This window comes from Arvicanthis niloticus, chromosome 4 (assembly GCF_011762505.2).
Source record: "Arvicanthis niloticus isolate mArvNil1 chromosome 4, mArvNil1.pat.X, whole genome shotgun sequence".
Lineage (NCBI taxonomy): Eukaryota > Metazoa > Chordata > Mammalia > Rodentia > Muridae > Arvicanthis > Arvicanthis niloticus.
Window position 1 is genome coordinate 131,576,205 of NC_047661.1, and position 25,473 is coordinate 131,601,677.

The window sequence follows — 25,473 nt, forward strand, 5'->3', positions numbered from 1 at the left end:
ATCCGCCTACCTCTGCCTCGCAGGTGCTGGGATTAAAGGCGTGCGCCACCACTGCCTGGCAAGTGTACACATGTTTTAACCACCTTTTTCTACTCAGCTTATGTAGTTTTCCTCCTACTTTGCCCATCCTTAGTTTAAATTTGGTGAGACTCTAAGAGAGAAGAATTTTTAAGGTTAGGGTTAAGTTTTGTTATTATTATCTCAATTTTGTTTATTATCACCATAATTTGTTTATATTTCCAGCATAATGGCTGTAATATGGGGAAGAGAAGAAACAGGACACTGAGGTAAAGATTTGTTATTCAGTTCATGGTATTTTTTTCTGTTTTTCCTGCATATCCTCTGAGTAAACCATCTCATCTCTTTCTAAAGCCCTGGATTGACAGGGCTTTTTCACAGCGAATATGTATGTGTCTCCTCCTAGCACTGAGCCTTGGTTATTCTTTAAATTCCAAAGGATATATGTAGCTTATTTGTCACATGTGCTGTAACTATGTTTGTGCGATTTCAGTCAATCAGGTCCTCACTTGTACTGGTCACAGGCAGAGATTGGAAAGGGTTCTAAAAGACCCCACAAAACACCTTGCATTATGATGTGGATTTTTTTTTTTTTTTTGTCATCTACTTGCACTGGCATTGGTATTTTTAGCTCAGATTTTAAGCAACAAGAATACATTTGTGTGTGTGTGTGTGTGTGTTTGTGCGTGCGTGCGTGCATGTGTGTGTGTGCGCGCGCACATGTGTGTTTATGCATTGTTTAAGTGAGCACATATTGTACAGATGACTGTTTGGTGGAGGTGTGCATGTGTTTGTATGTATACACTATGGGAGATGGGGTTCATGTTTATAGATGTGTATGAGTGTATTTTCTGCTGTCCATGCAGATCACACATGCATGTATCCCCCGCACACTGAATGGGTTTGGAGAAGTCCGTAGCATGAGCTTTGTGGCCTACCTTTACTCATCATTTGCCCCCACTGCTTCTCCAATGATAAGATCTTTAATAATTTTAATAAAACCTCCAAATACATGGGAAGGATTATCTTAATTATTTCTATGAGTGACACATTTTCTGGATAAGACCCAAATTGTGGAATAATCTGCCACACTGAGGAAGCAGACAATGCCAGTGATAAGGACACTGTTTTTCTGTGCACCTGGTTCAGGTCAGGAACTCTCTTGGAATTAAGTAAAATCCATGATTAAAAAGAATTAAGAAATGTGTCCAGAATCTAGATTACCATGGTATATATAAAATGACCCTTGAAAATTCCGAAGATAAAAACAGTGACACATGGCTTAGAAAACAATATGATTTGCGTTCACCAGTCAAGAAAATAAAAAGATGAACATTAAACATAAAACATAAATATGAAATAGATAATGTCTACATGAAATTACAGAAAAGTGATGCCTTAAAAATTCCATTAAATAGAACACACATTAAAATGTATCTGATTGCTGTAATAAATATCAAGATGGGAGATGTATCTGACAATACTGGAAACTCATTTTTATAGAGTTTTAAAAGATTAAAAAGAATTCACTGATTTATCATTTTAATTAACTCAGTAGGAGAAATAGAAATATGTAGGTACAAGGTTATGGAATGTAAGCACACTCACTAGTTGTGCACATAACAGAGCTTTTCAAGATCTGATATTGGGGTAACTGAAAGTCGTGACTCTCCCGAGTGGCAGTTAATTCTGACCATAAGAAAGGGAAAAGACTACACTGTGATAAATGTATTGAGCCTATCTGCCCTGCCTAAGGATGTTTATGCCCGTTTGGATTTTGTCATATTCAAACATTTATCAGATGTCAATATCTGTGTTTAAATACGGAAATAAATCTTTGGGCAAAAAAATAATTTATTTGTCTGAAGTTAAGATAACTGGCTGACAAGCATTACACCTTGTACCTTTATTGTTCTACCGTATCAGCAGTTGCTATGGAGAATTTATCTATAAATATAATCCTAAGAGAGGATCTGACAAATGCTGTAGCCACTTTGCTGTCACTCAAGTCTGAATTCACTCATCAAATATCAAAAGAAACTGTATCTCAACATCAGTGTGTCACCAGGACGACCAAATTTATAAATGTGCCTCTATAGTAAAATGTGTTTACCTACAACAATCCCTGTGGGTTTTTCTGGACTCTTTGGAGACATATATAGAGATAGCCCAATGGATGCTTGGTGTTGCTCCAGAGGCATGTTTATAGCAGGGAGAGCCTCATGTAATGGCTCTCTCCCTCAGCTGCCTGGTGGGAGCCAAAATCTTTATACAACCTCTTTATTCAGCATTCTGTTTAACATGGTCTTCCTTGGTTATTTCCACACCAACACTTTAGAATTGTGTGTGTGCATGTGTGTGCTCAGGCCAGGGTGAGAGTTGACTTCATAGCACATGTGAAAGTCAAGAGGGATTGATAAGAGTTGATTCTCAGCCAGGTGGTGGTGGTGGTGACACACGCCTTTAATCCCAGCACTTGGGAGGCAGAGGCAGGCGGATTTCTGAGTTCGAGGCCAGCCTGGTCTACAGAGTGAGTTCAAGTACAGCCAGGGCTACACAGAGAAACCCTGTTTAGAAAAACCAAAAAAAAAAAAAAAAAAATGTTGATTCTCACCTTCAATAGTCTTGGTGTGTTCCAAGAATGAAATCCCAGTTTTCTGGCTTGCAGCAAATGTTTTCACATGCTCAGGTTTTAGCCAGCCTGATATATTTACCAGTATAGCCTCTAACCTGAATAGCTTTTTGTTTCTTGTTTCTAGAGCAAGATAGGTGATAAATGGCTTGGGAATTCTATAGCCTTGATAAGCTTCACTTCAGGTCTGACTTACAGTTGGCCATGAATTCAATATCAATTAATTAACAGCTTATAGTAAATAAGTAGCCTAAAAGTGGATATGGGACAATAGAGGTTACATAAGGATATGTTGTAAAAATGTGACCAGAGCCTCATAGTAGCTTAGGCATGCACATCTTAGAATACTCATTTGCTTTGTTAACAAACTTTTCATAGATACACTATAAACTACTGTGACTGTGAATAAGAACAGTCAAATGCATCTATAAATAGAATGATTTTAAAAACTGAATCAAATATGTCACAATTTTAATTTTGAAAAGTAAAATAAAAGGATGTCTTAACAAATACTAAGTAATTTATATTTTGTGCACGTTAATCATCGACATCATTCTAAGACTTAGTTAACAAAACCACCAATGTTTATGTTCGTGGCTTGGAATTTCAGATTAAGTGTTACAGCAGATCAAATATTTATCACATTTTTAACACTATGTAGCTATAAATTCTAAGGATTTAGACCTATCCAATTCATGGGTCGTTAAGAGGTACTAGATGCCTGGCTCTGGAATATTTATTTAGTTACCTATGTGTTCTAAGAGCAATGGCGTTCACCCAGATGGGGTTCCTCTTTTTAGCTTTAATTGTAAAAATTTGGGGGTGGTAAATGACTCAGTAGGTAAAAGCTTTTTCTTCTAATTCTGGCAACCAAAGTTTTTGATGTCTGAAATCCACACACTGAAAGGAGAAAAATGAAATGTAACAAATTGTCTTTTGACCTTCTTGTAGCTGTAATTTTCAGCAAGATGACAAATGAGACTTTTCTCTTGTATTAAAGGAGCTAGACTGTCTTCTCTCCCCAAGCTGTGTGTTTACTCTCAGCCACAGTGATTCATGCTTTTACAAATTCCTGTGGTGTTCTCATGGGAGCAACTTAATAGCTAAGCATGAAGGCGGTTAGCTGCAGAAGACCTTCTAAGGGCACCAAGAGGATAAACGTCCAACAAAAGAGGTTTGACCATTCTACAAAGAGTAACGCTGGCTCTTACTTTCCAGTTTAATGCTTTTCATAAGTAGAAAAAAAGTATAAGCATGCAATTGCATCCTTGTAAGATTTTGACACATACCCTTCTGAATTGTAATTTCACCTGAGTGAGGATAGAGGCCTCAGAATCATTTGGGTCACAATGCTGAAAAGTATTGCACATTATGAAGGCCTACCACTTCACTGCCTAAGGCACACACTTTCCAATCTAGAGGATTTGGAGATGGTAGCATTCACTAACATAGATGCTAACAAGACAAGACTTTCTATTTCTATTTCTTTTATGAATGTGGGTACCCTTGCATTTAGAACCAGACGTTCAGAATTGACATTTCATCTTGGTTGATTTTTCCTTCAATGAGTATGAAGTGTCCTTTCTTATCGTTTTTGATAACTTTTGGTTGAAAGACAATTTTATTTGATATTAGAATGGCTACTCCAGCTTGTTTCTTGATACCATTTGTTTGGAAAATTGTTTTTCAGGCTTTTACTCTGAGGTAGTGTCTGTCTTTGTCACTGAGGAGAGTTTCCTGTATGCAGCAATTTCTTCAATATGAGAAGTGATTTTAAATCTTCATCTTGCTTTTCCTGTGTCATGGAGTACTTAGGAATTGCTATGGTGGGAAAACAAGGTTATGATGAAGCCAAGTAACCTTGGTTTCTGTTGCTTATTTTCTTGTACTTGCCTTTCACCATCTCGTTATCCCTAGTTATCCTACCTGGGCTCATGGTCTCTGAATGGATCCTGTCTTTCCTGTTATCTTGGTTGTATCAGAACTCCACAGAGTCCAGCTATCTCTGTGATCCTGTGATCTTGAGATCCTGGGTGTAAGAGTTCCTGGGAGTCAGGCTGCTTCTGGGATCCTAAAATCCTAGTGCAATCAAGCTTCTGAGATCCTGTGATCCTATGTTCCTGGGTGTGTTAGAGCTCCTGGGAGTTTAGCTTCCTCTGGGTGTTCTGGGATTGAGTGCAGAGCTGGTGCCCTTGGTCTGCTCAGGCCCAAATTCTTTTTCTTAGAGCATGAATGATTTTCTTGTTTGTACAAATTGTATGATTGAATGAACTGAATTATTTATTAATTATATCATGTCATATATATATATATATATATATATATATATATATATATATATATTATGATTATAATTATTACTAAGTTTTAAAGTTATAATTCCATTGTGTCATACACTACAATATAATAAAACTATAATATAATTATTCATTTGTGTATTTTTGCCTCATCAAGGGTTTAGAAATATGTCTCCTTTAGTAGATGCTTGTATATTTAAGATAGGTGTTGGGTTTTCAGTGTTTCCTAAAATGTTTAGAAGAAACTGAGTACACCTGATGCCCAGTGGGATTAAGCTCTAGTTTCTTATAGAGGCAACTTGATTGTGAAAATTTTTCATTTTTTCCCTTTCATTTTACCACTTCTCTGTTTGGTCTTCATTGTGATCTCCATACAAGATTTGCAAAGAAGCTATTGACTCAGAGCTTATGTTGACTCAGGTTTAAATGCCATGACAATTTTTATTAATTTATCTAGCTGCTCCTTTAAGACCCTCCTGCATTGTTTCTGTGTCCGCATTTGCTTTTCTTTTCAGAAAATCTCATAGGTTATTAGTCAACTTCCTATCTGGATGTGACTTCCTGATTCATATTTTATAAGACTATTATATTATGTGATTTTTTAGGAAATATATACTAAGGTAACTGTAGCAGTAACAGCAAGCTAACCTCTATGAAAATGCCCAGGGGCTGCATAGCTACAAATTTCCTGTAGGAGGACCTAATTAAGGACTACCTGAAAGACTAAAGATTGCTGGTATAGACCAAAATGGAACTGTTGTTGAGAAGAGATGCTTTCTTGGGACCAGTGGGGCACAGGTGGAGGGTAGTAAAAGAGCTTGCAGAAGTGTTCAGATGAGCTTGCTGTGGTGTTCCTCATCTGTGCCACCTAACCTCCAACATTCCAGGAGCAGGTACATTCCTGTAGTGAGTAGTCCAGGGAACACCCAGGCAGCAGATGCTGTCTTGGCTTTCACCTCTTCTGTCACCTCTTCCAGGTTTTAACGTAACTGTTACTGACATATTTTCAGCTAAATATCCTTGGTCATTTATATTTTTATCATAAAGAACCATTTTTATGTGGACAAGGACAAGGAAGTGGGCTTCAGACAGGAATCTGACATTAGGCTAGAACAAAGAAGTAATTTCAGGCAGGAATCTCAATCTTAGGCTAGAACAGAGAAGTAGGCTTCAGACATGAAAATGACTTTGGGCTAGGACAGGAAAGTTAGCTCAGATACTTTGGTCATTCTGATAAACCCTTAGAAATAGTGATCATGGGAATGTTCACAGAACTTTGTTTATTGCCTTGCTTGTTCCTTGACTATTTGCATCTATTGTATTGCTAGTTCTTCAACCTAGAACTGACCTAAATACTTGCATATAATTAAAATGGTATAAAAGCAAAAAGGAGAAAGGAGAATGGGATAGGGGATTTCTGGGGGTGGGGGATGGGGAAAGGGGATGAAATTTGAAATGTAAATAAATAAAATATCCAATAAAGATGAATGCCTAAATAAGAGAGAAACAATGGCAGTATTAATGGACATATTAACGAATAAAGGAAAATATTTGTGAGATTGCACTCATAGACAAAGAACTCGGGGCAACTAGTAATTACTAGAAAACAATCACCCTCTCTCAGGGATGAATCCCTTACTAGTTGTCCAATGTAAGGTTGTCAGCCTTGAAAACATATACATATGAACAACAAAAATGGATTTGTGTGTGTATGTGTATTAAATGTCTGTATATTTATGCATGATATGTACATATACATATATTGTGTGTACACATACATGCACACATGTGTATGTGCAACAATAATAGTAAAAAAAGACAATTCACTTAAAAGAAGTGATAGGACATGGCATGGATTGAGAAAGGTTATCTAGTAGGGGTTGGAGGTAAGAAAGGTGGTTAATTGAAGTAATTATATTTCAAATGAAATCTTATTTTATAAAAAGAAAGAAAAGATAGCATTCCTTATGGATTCAGGAAATTAATAAGATCAGAAAAATATGTTCCTTACAAAGGAATAAGTAACTTAATAGAATTTACACTGGCTTACACATTGTGGACAGTCAGAAATCAGTCTCTTCTAGCAAAGTGAATAATTCAATATGTATTTAAGATCACTGCTAATATTTCTTTATTTCTGAATAATTTAGATATTATGTTTGCATACATTCATTAAAATATGAAAACTATATATAAACTCCTTTTTATAAATGATCTCTAAATTGTAAAAGTTCTTTAAATCTTGCATTATTTTCAAGTAATATATTTTATTAATACATAAAAAATTAAAAGAAATAATATCCCACACTATTAATTTATAATTATCCAGATATTATCCATCACAATAGATAAAGTTTTCAGGTCAATTAGCCAAAAGCATTGACAATTATCAAAGCAATAAACCACAGTCTAGCAATTATGTTTTACATAACGTTTAATTCATAATTAGACAGATAATGTAACATGAAAAAATTGAGGTTAGAATGATCTTATCACAATGTCTTAGGGTCCGCCATGCATAAAAAAATGACCTGTGGTTGGGCAAGCCAATACAACAAGATTATGGTAACTGTAGCAGCTGCTGCATGGATCTGAGTCAATTGGAGTTGCTTTAGAGGAGACTTTCAATGTTAATTTTCTAAAGTAGCAGGAAGCAAAATAAATTCGTAGCTAAGTAGTAGATAGATGTACCTGGTAAGCAGCTGAGGAGCCTGTGTGATCTGAATATATGTGGCTGGAGAGAGCAGCACAGGTGGCCCATCTGATTTTAAGATTTTCCGGTATGAAAGCATGATGTGATCTAATGGATCCTAAGAGAGAGGTAAATATTGGGAGGAGGTTGTGCTCCTGGAATATGATTATGTATAGAGAAATTTTAATCCAGCAACATGGCTGCTCTGCCAAGCAATCACATCCAAAGTCTTTCTAGGTCTATATGATCTCGTTTGAATATAGACACACCCTGGATTACAGTAGGATTCTGGGCTGGAATACAAACATGCTGATAGTACATACATTTAATCCATAACAATGAAGGTAAAGTTAGTTTGTAGAAGGAAGCATCCATGTTTGAAAGTCACAACTAAATGAAGGGCTGGCATAGTGATGAATCAGAGAAAGATTTGACAGAATAAGTCAGAGATTAGATACACCCACCCAATTCTCTCAAGAATGGCAAAGGAGGAAAGGATACCTAAGAGCAACTTGAGAAAAGGGTGTGTGGTCTGTGGTATGTTGCATTTTGTATGGCAATTTTACTGGGCCAGTTATGGAAAGACAGGTTACAGAGAAAACAAGCTAGACCCAGGTGAAGACAGAATGAGGCAGAGGATGAGAAGAAGACAGAAGACTGGAACATATTGGCAAAGTTAGTATGAGGCCAGGCAGAGAAATTCAGTAGGAACCAGAAAGAAGCCAGATTGATTTAGTCAGTTTAGAAGATTAGATTTTATGGAGGCTATAAAAGCAAATCTTCAAAAAAAAAAAAAAAAAATCTCCCAAATTCTCTAAGTTACCCCACATCTCATAGACTTGTGTATTTCTGACTAAAATGCATTCAATTTTTAAAAGTTTCACAGGAAACATTGGCTAAATAATTTCATTGTTTCCCAAATTAAGACCAACCAAAACAATTCCTTTCTCATTGAGAGATAAGATGGAAGGTGCCATAATGAACATGTTTTATCAACTTTTACTTCTCACAGTACAATGCAAACTGTCATCTTTGTTCTCCCCAAAGATTTCTACTGTGAATAAAGGACTCAGAAATTTCCAGCTTTATTCTGGGATCACCCTGTGGATGCTGAGAACTAAGCGAGGTCCTATGGAAGAAAATTCAGTTCTCTTAATCACCAAGCCATAACTCCAGCTACTAGTGGATGATTTTAATTTAAATATATTCAGCGTTTATTCTATTTTTACTATAGTCATGTAACACATTATAGACACACACATGCATTTTCTGGTAATGTGTCATTGTCTAATTGCCCCTTTTAAAAAGTGGTTTTGACAGGTCTTTAAAACTAATGCATCTCTATGCATTAAAAAAAAAAATGGAGCCTAGTAAAAGAAGAGCATATCATTGTCAAACAAAGTTCTTTCTTTCTCCAAACTTCCTTCATTTCAAAGAAGCTCTATATACACTTGAAATATGGTTGCTACTATAGAGAGTCAAAAGGAGAAAATGTGTTCACTAAGAATTCTTTGCCAGTATCTCACATTAAACTCATCTCTACAGAGAAAGATTTTCTAGTACAAGCAAATAAACTGTAGGTAGTTACTAGCTCTTTGTTTGCATGACATTTGGTCCAGTTCAATAACTAATACATTTTTAAATTTCTGCAAATATTACAGCAATAATAAAAGAAAAACACATAGCAGTTGAAATTGTAGTTGGGTGGAAGGACGAATGTTTAGCATGTAAATTTCTCTTACTCAGCCCTAAGTCTCAAGGAAAGTAGAAAAACAGTAAAGCAGAGGCAAGGAGTACAGTGAAGAAATCCCACCTCCATTCTTTCTCCAAAACATGGTACCTTCTTCATGTGTCCACATATATTTTAGTTTTCTCCAAAAAAAAAAAAAAAACCAAAATAAAACAAAAAAAAAACAAAAACAAACAAAGAAAAACAAATGAAGGACATGTGACTGTGACATTATGATAAACACAGTGTTGCCAACAAACCGTAGCAGATTCTAATTAGTCTGTCTTCAGATACACCAGAGGCAAATTCTATCAAAATTGTCCCAATGAGGTATTTTAATGGAGCTTTTTCTTGTCCTGATTGGTGCTTAAGGACTGTATAAACACTGAAATATCTGAAATGTGATGAGTAAACATGGAGGGCACCACGGCTCTGGCTGCATATGTGGTAGATGGCCTTGTTGGACATCAGTGGGAAGGGCAGTCCTTGGGCCTGAGGGGGTTTGATGCCCCAGTATAGGGGAATACCAGAGTGGGAAGATGGGAGTGGGTGGGGGAGCACCCTCATAGAGGCAGGGGAGGGGATTGGGATGGGGGTTTCCAGAGGAGAGACCTGGAAAAGGGATAACATTTGGAATGTAAATAAAGAAAATATCCAATAAAAGAAAAAAGAGTGAAAGGAGGAGGAGGAGGAGGAGGAGGAGGAGGAGGAGGAGGAGGAGGAGGAGGAGGAGGAGGAGGAGGAGGAGAAGGAGAGGAGAAGGAGAAGAAGAACAAGAAGAAGAAGGAGGAGGAGGAAGGAGGAAGAAGAGGAAGAGGAAGAGGAAGAGGAAGAGGAAGAGGAAGAAGAAGAAGAAGAAGAAGAAGAAGAAGAAGAAGAAGAAGAAGAAGAAGAAGAAGAAGAAGAAGAAGAAGAAGAAGAAGAAGAAGAAGAAGAATGCTCATGACATTAAGACAAATACCCTAGCCAGAGTCCGTGGCTGTGCAGAAATAAATACGGTAAATGCAGCAGACAGTGATATAGGGGAGGATAATCATGTGACCAGTATAACCAAAAGTGCATGAGTTCATCTCCAGCATAGGTGTGCCTGAAGACTAAACAATGCTTCCTTTCCTTCACAACAGCTCTCTCTAGAAGAACTTGTTATTCATAGTCTAGAAAAGCATTTTCCTGATCTCCCGTTATTCTCTACTGCAACTGAAACCAGATCTTCGATAAATCCCATTAAGTAAACACACTTCGACTTGCTTCATGGCACAAAGGATAATCAGATTCCATGTGCCCTGTATGATTTAAAACAAATATGGCATGAGAAACTCTTGCTTCATTTAACTCTACTCAACTCAGCACAAGTTGTATTTCAATCTTGTACATATTTTTAGCCCCAATACAAGAGACTTTTGTTGGTTTGTTGCTACTATTTTCAGTTCTTAAGCAGAGCAGACACAGGACACACAACCCTACAGTCTATTTTCTCTTAGTTTTTAAAGGACATGCTCCTTTGCGTGGAGTATAATTCCACTATAGTACTTGCTTTTTTTACACTCTGTAGAGACCTGGTAATAGCTTCTTCTTCACTCTATCATATCTGTGTCTATGTAATCATTCTGACTGATCATTTACTTCTAAAAAAATGAGACCTAGAAATCTTTTAATCTTCCCCTTCTTTTATCTTTCAATGCTGTGATAATAAAGCTTCTCCAGTAGTTTTCATGCAAGTTTCACTGCTATAGAGATATTGAGAACTTTGATTTCATTCTTGCAGTTTTTCCTTATATTTGACGAGCTCTTTAAACATCTTTTCAAAGTCTAGAAACCTTGCTCATCTCCTATCAGGATTATTATCCTGTGTTCAAAGATTTTATCTAATAGACTTCATGCATGTTTCTCTCCTTTTTTCCTGTTTGTTTTTGGTCTGTGTACATTATCATGCAGAGTATAGAATAATCTACACATATTTTATTCTGTAACTGAATTCTCCTGGCCCTCTGCCCAAAGTCTATTGGTTAATGATTGAATTTTGTGTATTTTTTCATACATATAATTCTTATAAATGTTTTTTTATGTTGAAAATTTGTATGAAATGTCTACAAACTAACAATAATTTTCAATAACAGCCTATTAGTCACTGTTTTTGTTTGTTTGCTTGTTTTGGTTTATTTGTTTATTTCTATCATAATCCTCAATTATCAACTATAAGTGGGACATTTATATCAGTCTCTCTCCTTGGGTCAGAAATAGCAGTATCATGGAAGAGTGGGCAGAAATAATGTAAGATCTGGAACATAAAAATTACTACTATGACATGCTGTCTTCTAGACATGGTCGTAGATGTCGTTAACAAACAGCAGCTGTGATTATCTCTATAAGCAATTGGCTGCTGATAACTCCTGGGGGAAGGTAAGTGTCTTAGTTTGGTTTCCATTGCTGTGAAGAGACACCACAACCAAAGCAACTCTTAGAAAGGAAATCAGTTAATTGAGGCCGGCTTATATTTTAAAACTTCAGTGCAACATCATGATGGTAAGAAGCATGGCATCTTTCAGGCAGATCTGGTACAGGAGGAGCCAAGATTTCCATCTTGATCCACAAGCAGCAAGGAGGAGACTGGATGCGTTTTTTCACTGGGCATAGATTGAGCATTTAAGATCTCAAAGCCCCACCTCCTCAGTGACACACTTCCACTAACAAGGTTACACCTACTCCAACAAAGCTACACCTACTTATACTGCCATTCCTTATGGCCACATTTTCAAACACATGAGTCTGTGGGGGCCATACCTATTCGAACCATCACAATGAGCTAGTGTTCTGTGCAAATGTGGCCACTAGTAGGTTCTCATGTTCAAGTGAATGATCCACACCCATTGGCATAAGGTAAGCACTAATTGGACTCGGTAGGTTGTAGTAACAAGGAAAGAGAACAATAACTACAAAAAGACATAAACCTGATAGAGAAACGATTTGGAAGGGATGGAGGTATATTTGAGGACTGTAGTGGGGTAAACATTGTAAAATGCATTAAATATATACATTAAATGAAAGAGGAATAAATCACCTCTTACATTAAAAATAAAATAAAAATTTGTTAAATATGGATCCATAAACTGTTTCTATGTATATTTCTTTTCAGTAGAAAAATGTATGTTTCTTTTATCTTCCCTGCCTCTGCTTTTTCTCCACTTGGCATCCTTACTATGTGTAAATGAATGACAGTATGCATGCCAATTATAAAATTTGGAAGCTATGAACAATGTTTAATTTTGCAAATATGGCAACATTTTGTAAAGTCACAAATACAATCTTCTCTACAATATAGATGTGGTTTTACCCACAAGGGTGTGTGTGTGTATGTGTATGTGTGTGTGTGTGTTTATACTATTTTTAAAGCATCATTCAATTTTTTTTTACCATATTTGACACCTGGATTTTCTCTCATCATAAAAGGAGAAATAAAGCAGTTTTTGAAAATTTACTTTTGAGAAAATAGAATGTTTTGTATTATGGAAAGCATTTGGACACTCATTTCTCCACATTTATTCAAAGACACTGAAAAAGTATGAAAATAGCCATTAGCTAAACAGGAAATGGGCATTTTCCTATCAAATAGATACACATAAAGGGATCAATGTAGACCAGACCATACTGACATTAAGAGAATTTCAATGTCTTATAAACATTAAATAGCAAGGCAAATTCTGTGTGTACAGACAGGTGAACACAGTGTCTGCTAGTACCTGTGTCAGGGGAATATATTACAGTAAATAAGTCACTAATTTATGTGGCCACATAAGTGATTTATATAGTTAAAAACATTCCATTGCAAAGGTAATCCATAGAATAGGTAGGTGAACAGCAAAGTTCAAATTGAAAGGCAAGAAAGTTCAAGCATTAGTGGGGCAAAAGCAGAAGAAAAACCTTAAGAAGCATAAGTGGCCCGCTAACCTTGCCGAAGGCACCTGAGAAGGACTATGTGAACCCAACACAGGGCTTCAGAATCAGTCAAAACCCACACTGGAAAAAATGCATTGGTTTAGGTAAGGGAAAAATTCAAGAACAATAAACAAAATTTCAGTTTCAAACTGTAAAGTAATGAATGGCTGGAAATGAGAAACTATAGAAATTTTGATGAGATGTTTGCATATTCCTGGTTGGATCCAACAGTAGAGACTTAGAGAAAACTGAGTTTCACTCTAATAGTTAACAGGACACACTCAGACAAACACAGACAAGAGTAGTGCCTGCTGTGGTAATTTTTTGTCATGAGGGGGCATCATGAGATATTATCAATAGGAGAACACCAACAACAATTTTTCAAAGAAACCCGTGTCTCATCTGGAAGAGATCCAGGCTCCAATATATCGTCAGCATTAGGAGCCGGGCTTTGAACATGCTCAGAGAAAACACAACATGGTAGTCATTGTGAAGTACCTGTAAAATATTCAAAGAAACACGAAGCAGAAATTTCTGGTTCCTTTGGAGACTCAGTTGTGTCACGTGCTATTTTTCTGGAAGTTGTCTTATGAAAGGATGTTTTGCTGAGGCAGACACCTAAGAGGACAAGTGGTACTTGTAAAGAGTATAAGTAGAACCCAATGGGCCATAAATGAGGCTCGTGTTTTCTTTGCAATGCTTTGCTGGTATTCACTGATTTTCATCTGTCATGACTTTGTAGAGAGAAACAGCATGAAAGAACATCTTGTGGTATTCTGGCTGCTTCTTGTCACATCTGTGGACTTGTACCAATTTGGTGGAGCCTCTCCGTTTCTTCTGAATGGAGCCTCAGCTACTGAGTCCTGTTTTGTGTTTTCATATTAGACTGGACTGCTGCTACTGATTCATGTTTGATATTTTGGACTGGATGACTGATATACTGACAAAGAAGATTGAAATCACCCCCAAAGAACTGCTTATAAACAGGTACACATTCCCTTTGTCTTATTAACCATCTTTCTCCCTTACCTTTGGTCAGTACGCTAAAAGGGAGGTTGAAGAACCATTAATAAAGTACGTTTTGGAAAATCCATGCCTACAGATGCAAGATCTTTCTTAGCCATTACCATCTGAGCAGTAGATACCACTCATTTGTTTACAGCTTAAACAGAACCAATTAATGTGCATGTCTAAGAAATAGTGACCAAACTTAAAACTTGAGTAATATGTTTTAGTTATAGGCTCAGAGATTTGCGCTTCTGCTTGACTGTGAAAATGAGGCTGTGCCTTGTTCTGGAGCTTCACTCTCTGGGTTCCTGTCTTGCTCCGAGTACATGTACATTCAGCTGATTGCACAGTGAGGGCCCCACGCTTTAGATACCTGAGTTATGCTCAAGCGATCACATTCTGACTCACAGAGCTCATCCAGATCCTTCAGTCCCCACCCCCCTGAAGATTTTCTCTTATGGTGCTATCTCTTCTGCATTTGTTTCCTTATCCCTCCATACTAATCACCTTGTTAGTCTTCGAACAAGCTATATTTTGTGACCTCTCTTGAAGCATCCGTCATATTTTCCTTTAATACTGAATTTCAATTCTAATGTGTTACATGTCATCCAGCCCTCTTAAATGCATGCTCCTTGCGGTCTTGCTACATTCTATCCTTCTAACGGTGCCTGTTATGTTATCACAATTACAATGAAACTTTAATAGGTACCTTTGAATACAGAATTCTCTGTTAAATACTGCATGGTTATTCCATGCAGAGAATGTATTTATGCAGCTGGTAAATCCTTTGAGAGTGTTCAGTTTTTCTGGGCACATAGAGGATTTTGAAATACTAGCAACTTGTATCTCAGTCAGATTCTCACCATGGCAACAGCTGCTTACTTCAAGAAGAATGACAGCAACTGTTGTAGGTTTTGCAAAGCTTGATGTTCAGTGTTTTGTTTTGCTTTGTGCAATATCATTGTACCATATGCACACAATAGCTCTCTTTACATAGATTATAAGTGTGAGATTATATGTCATTAAAGAGCCATTTATAAACATATTTTAAGTTAAAGGAAGATTACAACTATGATCCAGCTTTACATAGTGTAAAGACCCATGCCTATTGTTCACAAAAACTGTTTAGCTAGAAATTCATCTAATTTATTCTGTAAAATGAGAGTATAATTTTCAAGGGAGCTGAAAATCTTAATAATATACAACTCTGTTTTTAGATATATTTTAAATATGTGTATAAATGTAGATTTTGCCACATTTCAGTATGTTTCTGACTATCTCAATGCAATGACTTATTTCTAAATTTACAAGTTTTGTGATCATTAGTGAAATTTAAAAATTAGAATCTACATGTATGCTAATGTTCTAAAAGCAACATGCAATTTTTCATGTGTAGCCTTCTCCATTATTCTTTGGTATTTTTCTGAGTATTATGTGATTTTCCTCCCCATTATAATTTTATAACTTCTTTCTAAGTTTACATAACTCTCAGAAAAACCCATCTCTAAGATTTTCAGTGCTCAGATGGAGAGAAATGGGACTCTTAGAGAATTCTTTCTGTCCATTTTTTTTACTGAAAGGATAATGGTTTTGATTATGAAATAATGCTATTTCTATAATGCCACCTGAAATGGAAGGTACTTGTCTCCTTTGGTGCTTTTTTTGCCTCAATTTTATACCATAAAATATGCTTGAAAGTAAAATATTTGGATTCCAAGTATCTTAGAATATTTTTGAGTTCATATCAGGCATTACCATCTTTTGTGTATGGTAGTACCAAAGTGTGTCTCTCTCTCTCTCTCTCTCTCTCTCTCTCTCTCTCTCTCTCTCTCTCTCTCTCTCTCTCTCTCTCTGAGTGCTGAATATCATTTATTAGAAAATATGTTGCTGTCACACATTGATACTTAATGCAGCACAAAGGTTACTGATAATAAGAAAATAAATTATATTTGGTATTTTTCCCATTTCTATTATAAACTTGCTTCATTTTGAATAAACATGTGATTGAAATAAGACACATTCCTTTCACTGGTGATGCTATGGTTAAATCAGTTTATAGCAGAGAATGGAGTATTCATCTGCTGACCAAGGCCCTTCTTTTTTCTCTCTGATCCACTCCCTCCCTTCAGCTACTGTGGCTATGAAAATATGCTATCGTGAATTTCTTCACAGTTTACTCACAAGAAAAAAGATTAGTTTCCAGTATGATAAGAGTTGAAGGGATTCTTGCCAAGCAGCCTCAAAAGCTCTCAGTCTCTTCCATTTTGTTATTTCATAAACAAGACTGAGCCCTTCTTAGATCTTCCTGACAAAAATGCCTTCCTTACCAGTTGTGGAATATGCATTATCCAAAGCAATGTACTTCTGTCTTAGGTTCGTAAGGCTCTGTGCAGAATATTTATCCGTCCTTGGATTGTTAGCCTGTTAATTTAATGACTCTGTCTGGGGGTCCATTTTCAGGTTCAAGCCATGTACTTTGGCTGCTAACATGTTGATGCTGTTAAAGAGAAGCTTTAACACTATGGGAAGGAATAAAAGTATTTCCAGGACAAAAAAGGCTAGCATGATCAAGCTATATATGCCATTCTCAAAGCTTGACCAAAATAGAAATACTGACCTCAGGCCATGGGTAATTTTATCAGCAGTATCTGCCTCATCAAAGCTCAGCAGACCAGCATTCTTTAAATTCATAAGCTCACTGTGCAAAGGACAAGGAAATGGGCTCATTGGCAGGAATATGACATTGGCCAAGGACAAGGAAGTGGGCTTTAGGCAGGAATCTGACATTAGGCTAGAACAAAGAAGTAATTTCCGGCAGGAATCTAAATCTTAGACTAGAACAGAGAAGTAGGCTTCAGATATGAAAATGACTTTGGATTAGGACCCGGAAGTAGGCTCAGATATTTTGGTCATCCTGATAAGCCCCTAGAAACAGTGATCAAGGTAGTGATCATGGAATTTTGTTTATCATCTTGTTTGTTCTTTGACTACTTGTGTTTATTGTCTTACTTGTTCCTTGACTATTTGCATCTATTGTATTGCTAGTTCTTCAACCTAGAACTGACCTTAATACTTGCATGTAATTAAAATGGAATAAAAGCAAAAAGGAGGAGGGGGGATGGGATAGGGTGGATTCCATTGAGGGAAAATGGGGAAAGGGGACAAAATCTGAAGTGTAAATAAATAAAATATCCAATAAAAAAAGAAGAAAAAAGTTGAAGAGATTTTAAATCCAGGGTGAATGACAGACAGCAGAAAGTGTCATCCTGCTTGGGAGGTAAGCCTGCAAAGAAACTGATCTCAACAGGCTTCAGAGCAAAAAGTTTGTAATCTTTTAGAAGTAATACCTTTTTTTTAAAAAAATTCTGCTGTTCTTATTCTTTAAAAGCATGTGATTTTATGTATTATGATTTGTATTGTTATTTAAAATCTTTCTCAGTTCTCACTTTGCATTATACAAAAAGCTAAAAAAAACATGAGCATATTCTTCTAATAAATTGGATTTTAACTATAATGTATATAACAAAAGAATAACTTTGGGGAAGTCATGAATATTCTGTTTCTCATCAACCTTAAGGCATCTATCAACAAGCAGATAAAGCAAAGATACTACAATTGTGAATTTGAGACCCAGTGAGCCATCTGCCATTCACTGAGAACTCCACCCAGCATATCTGCTCTAACTCTTCCTCTAAGACATCATTCTTCTTTCTCTAAATGATATTTCAGAAAGAAGACACAGGTGTATCAACTCCATCCACTTACAGAACAGATGCTTTTCTAAAGCCATAAATGCCAATAATAATATAGGTGTACCAATCAGTCCATCCATTCACAGAATTGATACTTTACCAACCTTATAGATGTCAATAATAATATAATTGTATGAATTCCATTCATTTACAGAACATATGCTTCTCAAAGCTATTAATGTTAATAATAACATAAATGTTTCAATCTATTCTTTCACAGAATAGATGCTTCCCAAAACTTATAGATTCCAATGAAAAACATTAAAAGGTTAATCAGTTTCTCCTGATCTATTTTTATCACAGAGCAATCACCAGGAGGATGAACTCAGAGAAAGCAACAATTTACTGTACATTACACAACACTAAAAGCAAGGATTTAAAAATTGTTTTTCAGGTAGCAATAATAAAAACTTGAAAAGGTAAAATATACTGAATTTTAAAGCATTAATTTATACATGCGTCATACACAAAGTTATCCAATAACATGCTTAAGCTTTGTTTAAAGATTGGCTAAAATGAACTCAAATCAGTTAGAAAAATTGGGTTTACATTTGTTGATCAGGTATCACTCCTCCAGCACTTGATTAAGTAAATACTAATGTACATGAAATGAATTGCTCATTTCGAACTGTAGGTTTTGATGAATCCCGACAATCACGTACCACTATAAAATTTTAGGATTGGAAGACTCCGTAACTTAGATAGTCTTTTCAAACTGTAACCATATTGATGTTCTATCCCAGGAAACGTAACGGAAGTCACTGTGATTTGAGAATACTAAAGCCTTATACCACACAATGGAATCAGGGTCAGCGTTTATAAAGTGAAAGTACATAGGCAGAGCAGCAAAGGTCTTGATCACATAAAGTGGTGCTTACATACTTGAGTAGAATTAGAGTAGTTTGCACACAAGGAAGCCATATGGGTAGAGGTTGATTTTTAAATTAAAGTCAAAACCCACTGACAACATTATAAGTAAGAGTAGAGAAGCCCACAGGCACATGAGACAAATTTATAGTAAATCTGTTAGGCCTTGACTCTTGCCTTCATCAACAATGACAAAATCTTTATCAACAGTTGTCTTAAGGTATTTCCTCCCTGAGTTATTTTAGAAGTACCTAAGCACAATTTATAGGGATATAGAATAAATAGCTGCAAAATGAGGTTCTAATCAATGGCAAACAAAGAAGTCATTCAATCAGAACTATGAACTTTGCTAATTAACTTACCCATGCTGAATGCAGGAATGTTCACTGATCGCTGTGTGCAAAGCTGTACACTTAGACAAGCTATCTTCTCCATAAGAAGCAAACGGGTCATAAATCTTTCCTATAAATCAAAATCACGGTGTAGTCCCTTTGCTTGGTTTATTGCTGTATATTAGAGTGCTTGGGCATTTTTACATTTTCTCAAGCTGATATACAAGCAAAGCATTCATTTTTTATAATTTCTGCAAATGTGTGTTTATATTTAAACACATGAGCTATTACAAAGCACATGTGACATGGTAGAGAAGTCCTTGGTCTAAGTTGTAATGTCTGTTTTACTTTGGCCGTTGCATGCCATAATGTCATTTCTGAAGAGGTTAAGATTCCTGTATACCATCCCTCACCTTTGATGCGTGTATGATTGTCAGGACCTTTCAGGAAATAACATAAAGTTCCATGAAGATATCTTAGGAGAAAATGGTCATTAAACCATTATACAATAAAAATAGCATAGTTAACTCTGTAACTATGAGCCATAACAAAATAAAATAACTCAAGAATCTAAAAGATATTTTGTATTAATGTATTATGTGTTAAAGGTATTAAACAAATCAGTCAACTCAGAGAAAATATAAAATTATCAGAATTGTTACTGAATTTAAACATTAAGAAGCCTCAAATTGCCATATCAAAATTCAAAAACAAGGTCAGGCATAGATATAAATATTTAAATATATAAATTTATGAAAATCAAATTTAATTCATCAAACCACAGAAGCTTATAACACATGAACAACACCAAGATTATAAGATGAGAATCATAATTCAAGAGGTTGAGAAAATTTAGCTCATGCATCTATCAAGGGTTCATTGTACAAATAGTTACAGTTCTATGGCTTTACCTTAAGCTTGAGGGAGTGAGACAGCGTGGTGTTATATGGGATTGATAGAGAAGAGGAAAGGAGAACATGGGAAGTGGTGATGTCTAGCTGGGTCAAGTTGAGTAAGTATTGTACATAGAGTGGAAGAGGACAGAACAGAGCAGAACAAGCAAGAGAGAATACTACAGGAACAGAGGAGTAAAATTATCTAGAAATAAAAAAAAAAACAGAAATAAAATGATCTTTTATTCTAGCCGCAGCTGTTCTTCAATACAGCATATTTCATGTGAGGAAAAAGTAAACTTTAAAACTGGACATTACCATTCATAAAAATTAACTCAGAAAAAACAGTTATATTTTAACTATGTATGTACTTATGCCACCTTAAAATTGATGTAAAATTCAAAGTCAAATTTTATTTCAAATTAACTAACTATACTTGAATATTTTGGTGATAGAGGAAATAGTTTATGTATTTTAAAATTCAGTTTAAGAAGACTGTGAAGCATTCTTTAATGACAGTTTTGAGAGATATTGACAAGGGAGAATTTAGTCATAGATTCAAAAGTTCTAATAAAAAACAAAATCTATCACAGCACCATCAATCATTTTATGGTGTATAGTCTGAACCATGTGCCCTCATGTAATTCTCAATGAAGCTATTGACTAGAATCTCTGGAATGCTCTCTCCTCCTCTCTTCCTCTCCTCTCCTCTTTGTGATTTCCCAGATCCAGTGCTGTGGAAGTCTGTTTTTAAAACATAAGGATCAATGAAGAATAGGCATCTCCTTTCACACTCCTGTTAGAGAATTACCACCACAATCTCCAACACCTGGACCCAGCAGGCTTTGCTGCTGTGCTCGGTCCTGCTATGTGTATTGATTTGTGTGCTCAGGACAAGGTTCTCTCTTTAATCAGAAGAAATAAAATGACACAGGGCATCGACTTCATTGGCTCCACAAACATTATGGGTAATTATTTTAAATACCAAGGGAGGTGGCTTTTGTCTTTCCTGTCTAACAACTGATTGATCCTTTTCTGTACTTTAGGCATCTCTGAGTAGACAAAGCACACATATCAGTAAACAGAAACTGCTTGGAATGCACATTATGCTGAATATATGATCATTCAGTGTTTTCAGCTGAAATTAGTGTCTTTGTTACACTTTTAAAATCATTTCTAGATTATTATGGGGTTTCATACACTATGGGCAATCAATATTAGGGCCTTGCACAAGGTAGGCAAGCATCCTACCAAAGTTGTACACTCCCACATCCATGGACTTTCTATTTAAATCAGACTTGTCTGATTCTGTCAGAACACTTAACTGTAGAAAGATTTCTAATAGTTTTTTTTAATTGCAAAATACCTAAATATTGAAAATATTGGTTTCTATTAATTGCAGTTGTGTACTGTCACTGATATTAGGGAATTCTTTTCTTATATCTGAGCCATGCTTTTTTTCTGTAAAACTTAAATGCACAACAATATTCAGTCAGGAATAGGTGCATGGGCAATAACATTTGGTATTTTGAATCAAACTGCAGATTGCTAACTTGTTAACCTTGTATCACTTGTAAAGGTATTATCTCTTCACCTTCAAAATGGTCGTGGTGATGACATTAAAAAACATTTCTCAAAATCACTGTAGAGTTAATCACCCTAATACAGGATAAAACACAAACACACTAAGTATAATAAGAGTAAAGTCTGGTACATTCCAGGTACTCAGCAAATATCCAGTTGTTATTTTATGTATGGATAGATTCAATTAGATTTATTGTATGTTGTAAGGATAAGCATAAATTTCCTACAACTATAATTTATATAATTTTATTTTTATCATTCCAATTGAAAAAAATGAGTATATATACCTGACTCTATTCTGCATTAAATCTGATATGCCACATTATTTGTCATCACTTACAACATAGTATTTTACAGAAAACTATGGATTATATTAGGAAGAGATTGCTTCCGTAAAGTATTGAAAAGTACTGAAAAAAATCCCTAGGGCTCATGAATGTTTGTATCAAAGTCTAAATTCTGCCCAGAATATAGACTAGTAAAGGGTCTGTCGATAAGTGCTCATTGCATGTCACTTTGGCCTATGATGTTTTGTTGTTTAGATTTTTGTTTTAGCCGCTGATTTCTGTGTCGACTGGCTAACTCTAGCTTCTCTCTTGAGTGCAAGCCATACTTACATTATTAAGTTTACATTGGTTGAGTTCTTAGGACTCAAGTCAATGCATTTGTATGGGATCTACATGTGATGCTACAGGAAAACTCAGCATGGGTGTGTGAGAGGATTCTGTCACACTGCTTGCATGTGCTTTTCTCTGGCATGCCTGGACTCATTAAGGGAACTTTCAAGAATGCACATTAACGTTGATTGTTTTGTTTTATGCATAGATTCTCACTCTTAGCTCAGACTAGCCTTGAATTCATTATAAAGGCCATGCTTGCCTCAACGTTTATGGTAATCCTATCTCCTACTCATGGATGCTGGGAACACTGTAAGTATTTACCAACAAGAATAGCAGGTGTTGGCACTTTATTTGGCTTTCTTAGCCTACAGAATTATGTGAATAAATTACTTTTTATATACTTATTGTTATTCTCATATTAACTAATTATGTATATTAATTAAAGTATTAATTGATTAATAGCAAGGGATAACAATGACTAGTATGTTATAGTATAAAAAATGGAGATACAGATTAACTTTGCTTAAACCAGAAATTCTTAAGAAAATGAGTGTATATTTCCAAACTTTCATCGGAATATGGCTTTCTTCAGTGACTCACCAGAAATTTTGAACTGGAAATTACAGGCAACCACAGTTATGTTCCCAAACTCCGGCTCACTGTTACCAAGGTATGTTCAGAAAATTTCCTGGCCATCAGTACTCTGCATGTCTTGTCTTAAATGCTTCAACACAATATTTTAGCTTTCAATGCCATGAAGTAATTATTTGAAATGCTTTAGAGAGTGAGAATCCATGCTGTTTTACAAAATCAAAGCTATAAAAACAACTGAATTAACACCTGTCCTGGCCAATAAATCCAAATTGATGGTGAGGCAGCCTGCTTTATAACCATGGTGATAGATCCTGTGTGTCTTAAGACAACATAATCGTAAATTTAATTACTATTGTGTCCTTATAGTATCCTATCTCTTCAAGTTACAATGCACCATTGGTTTTTTAAACCATATAAATAAATAAATAAATAAATAAATAAATAAATAAGATAATGATGCTTTAAACTCTCTTTCCCTGCATCTCTGCTCAGCTCTGTACACAAATATATAAAATATAAAAATGATTACTCTAAGTTTCAAAAGCTCTATATTCCAAGAGTTCTAACATGCCAGTGAGTTGCCTAGAAGGCAGAAATGCCAGTGTCAGTGGCTGACATGAGTTCTAATACAAGGACCCAAATTGTAGAAGGAGAAAACATTTTCATAAGGTCCTCTGACTTCCACATGAAAGTTGCGGCCTCCACCTCTCTTCTCAGTGAATTCATATGCAAGATAAATCAATAATTGTAATAAAAGCTTAAGTGTTATAGCATTGGCTTGCATAATCGATACCTACAACATGATGTCTGAGAAATGTCATAAAATATGATAAAGAATAATCAACAATTTTATAAAGAAGCTATGTTATATTTCTTGTAAGCTCTTTTGATAGTTTTTTATATCAATATTAGCTTTGGTAATTTTCATAGATATATGTTTATAATATACATATTATTTGAGTATGGTGGATGTTTAACAGTATAAATTAATAATATATTTTGTAGTCATTAATTCACAAAGTATGAAATAAAACAGTTTGTAATGAAAATTGAAGCTTTAATTTATATAAAACATTGGTAATGACATAATATTCATCTAAATTTGATATGTATCATCTAAATCACAATGTTTATTCTAATATTTTTATTCATTGCATTTCTCACAGTAAGTTAGACTACTAATTTTTAACAACTCTGTATCTACCAAATTCTTATGCATGTACAGAAAATATTGAATTCAGATTTAAAAAATTTTGGGATTATGCTTCGTCAAAAACCCTGCCAATGCTTTATAAATAAAAAGTAATATAACAATTTAAATGTAACTTATGCTAGGTTGTATATTGTGCTTCCTGCCTTTGCCCAGAGCCATGCACATTTGGCCACGCCAATATTTAAGTTGCAGTTTACAGAAGGAATTCAGAAAATACCACTAGCAGTATGGTTGTTTTCTACAAACAAAAAATGAAGTGTGAATTTGTAAAGAATTGTGTCTTCCAAAGGGAAAGCCAAACTGTAAATAATGCAAATTGGCAGGATGATGGAATAAAATGATTCCAAAGAATATTCTGAGTTATAATTGGAAATCATATGGCAAGAGACAGGTTACTTCTCTTTATATACTGCTTAGCTTTGACTATATAACTTGCCACTGATCTAGTTATGCAAAGAAAATGTGTATTAATATTACATCCATTAGAAGATCATTATCACACATTAAAATGCATGGGGTAGCTGTTGTAGAATGCCATTTTCTGACTTGTAAAATGCTTACAAAATGTAAATGACTTCTTGTGTGCGTGTCTCTGTGTGTGAGTACATGTGTGCAATGTGTGTATATGTGTGCATTGTGTGTACATGTGTGTTTTTTGTGCATTGATGTATTTATGCATGCATGTTTGTGTGTTATATATTTGCATGTGTGTTTGGTGTCTGCATATGAGTGTGGTATATGTGAATATGTGTGCATTCACATGTATAGGCACATGTTTATGCAGGTGTAGTACCTTGTGCACATACTTGTGTGTGTGTACGTGTGTATACATGTTGTATGTACACACAGGTGTGACTATGCCTGATTTCATGTCTGCTCACGTGGAGGCCACAGTACAAGGAGAAAACCAACTTCCATAAATTATCCTATGATCACACACATGCCATAGCAGGTAAGTACACACTTACATATGAATGTACACAAAAAAAATCACCACTAGATACATTTTTTAAAATTTACTTATTTTTAAAAGACATTAGAAATGGAAATATCCTTACATAAATTAATACATCAAAATATATTTTAATTACATAGAAAATTTGTTTAGTAAAATGGAGGGCAATGTAAATTTATAGTAATACATCATGTATCTCAGCAGGAGTGTAGAAGCTTCTCTCAAGCTCCCTGAGCAAAAGGCTTTATATAATGTGATTTCTGGCATAATCACTCTCATGGATGTGCACGTTAGCTCAGGTACTGTTGCCTTATGTGTCAGCTTCATGCGAATGACACCATTGACCAGAAGTCT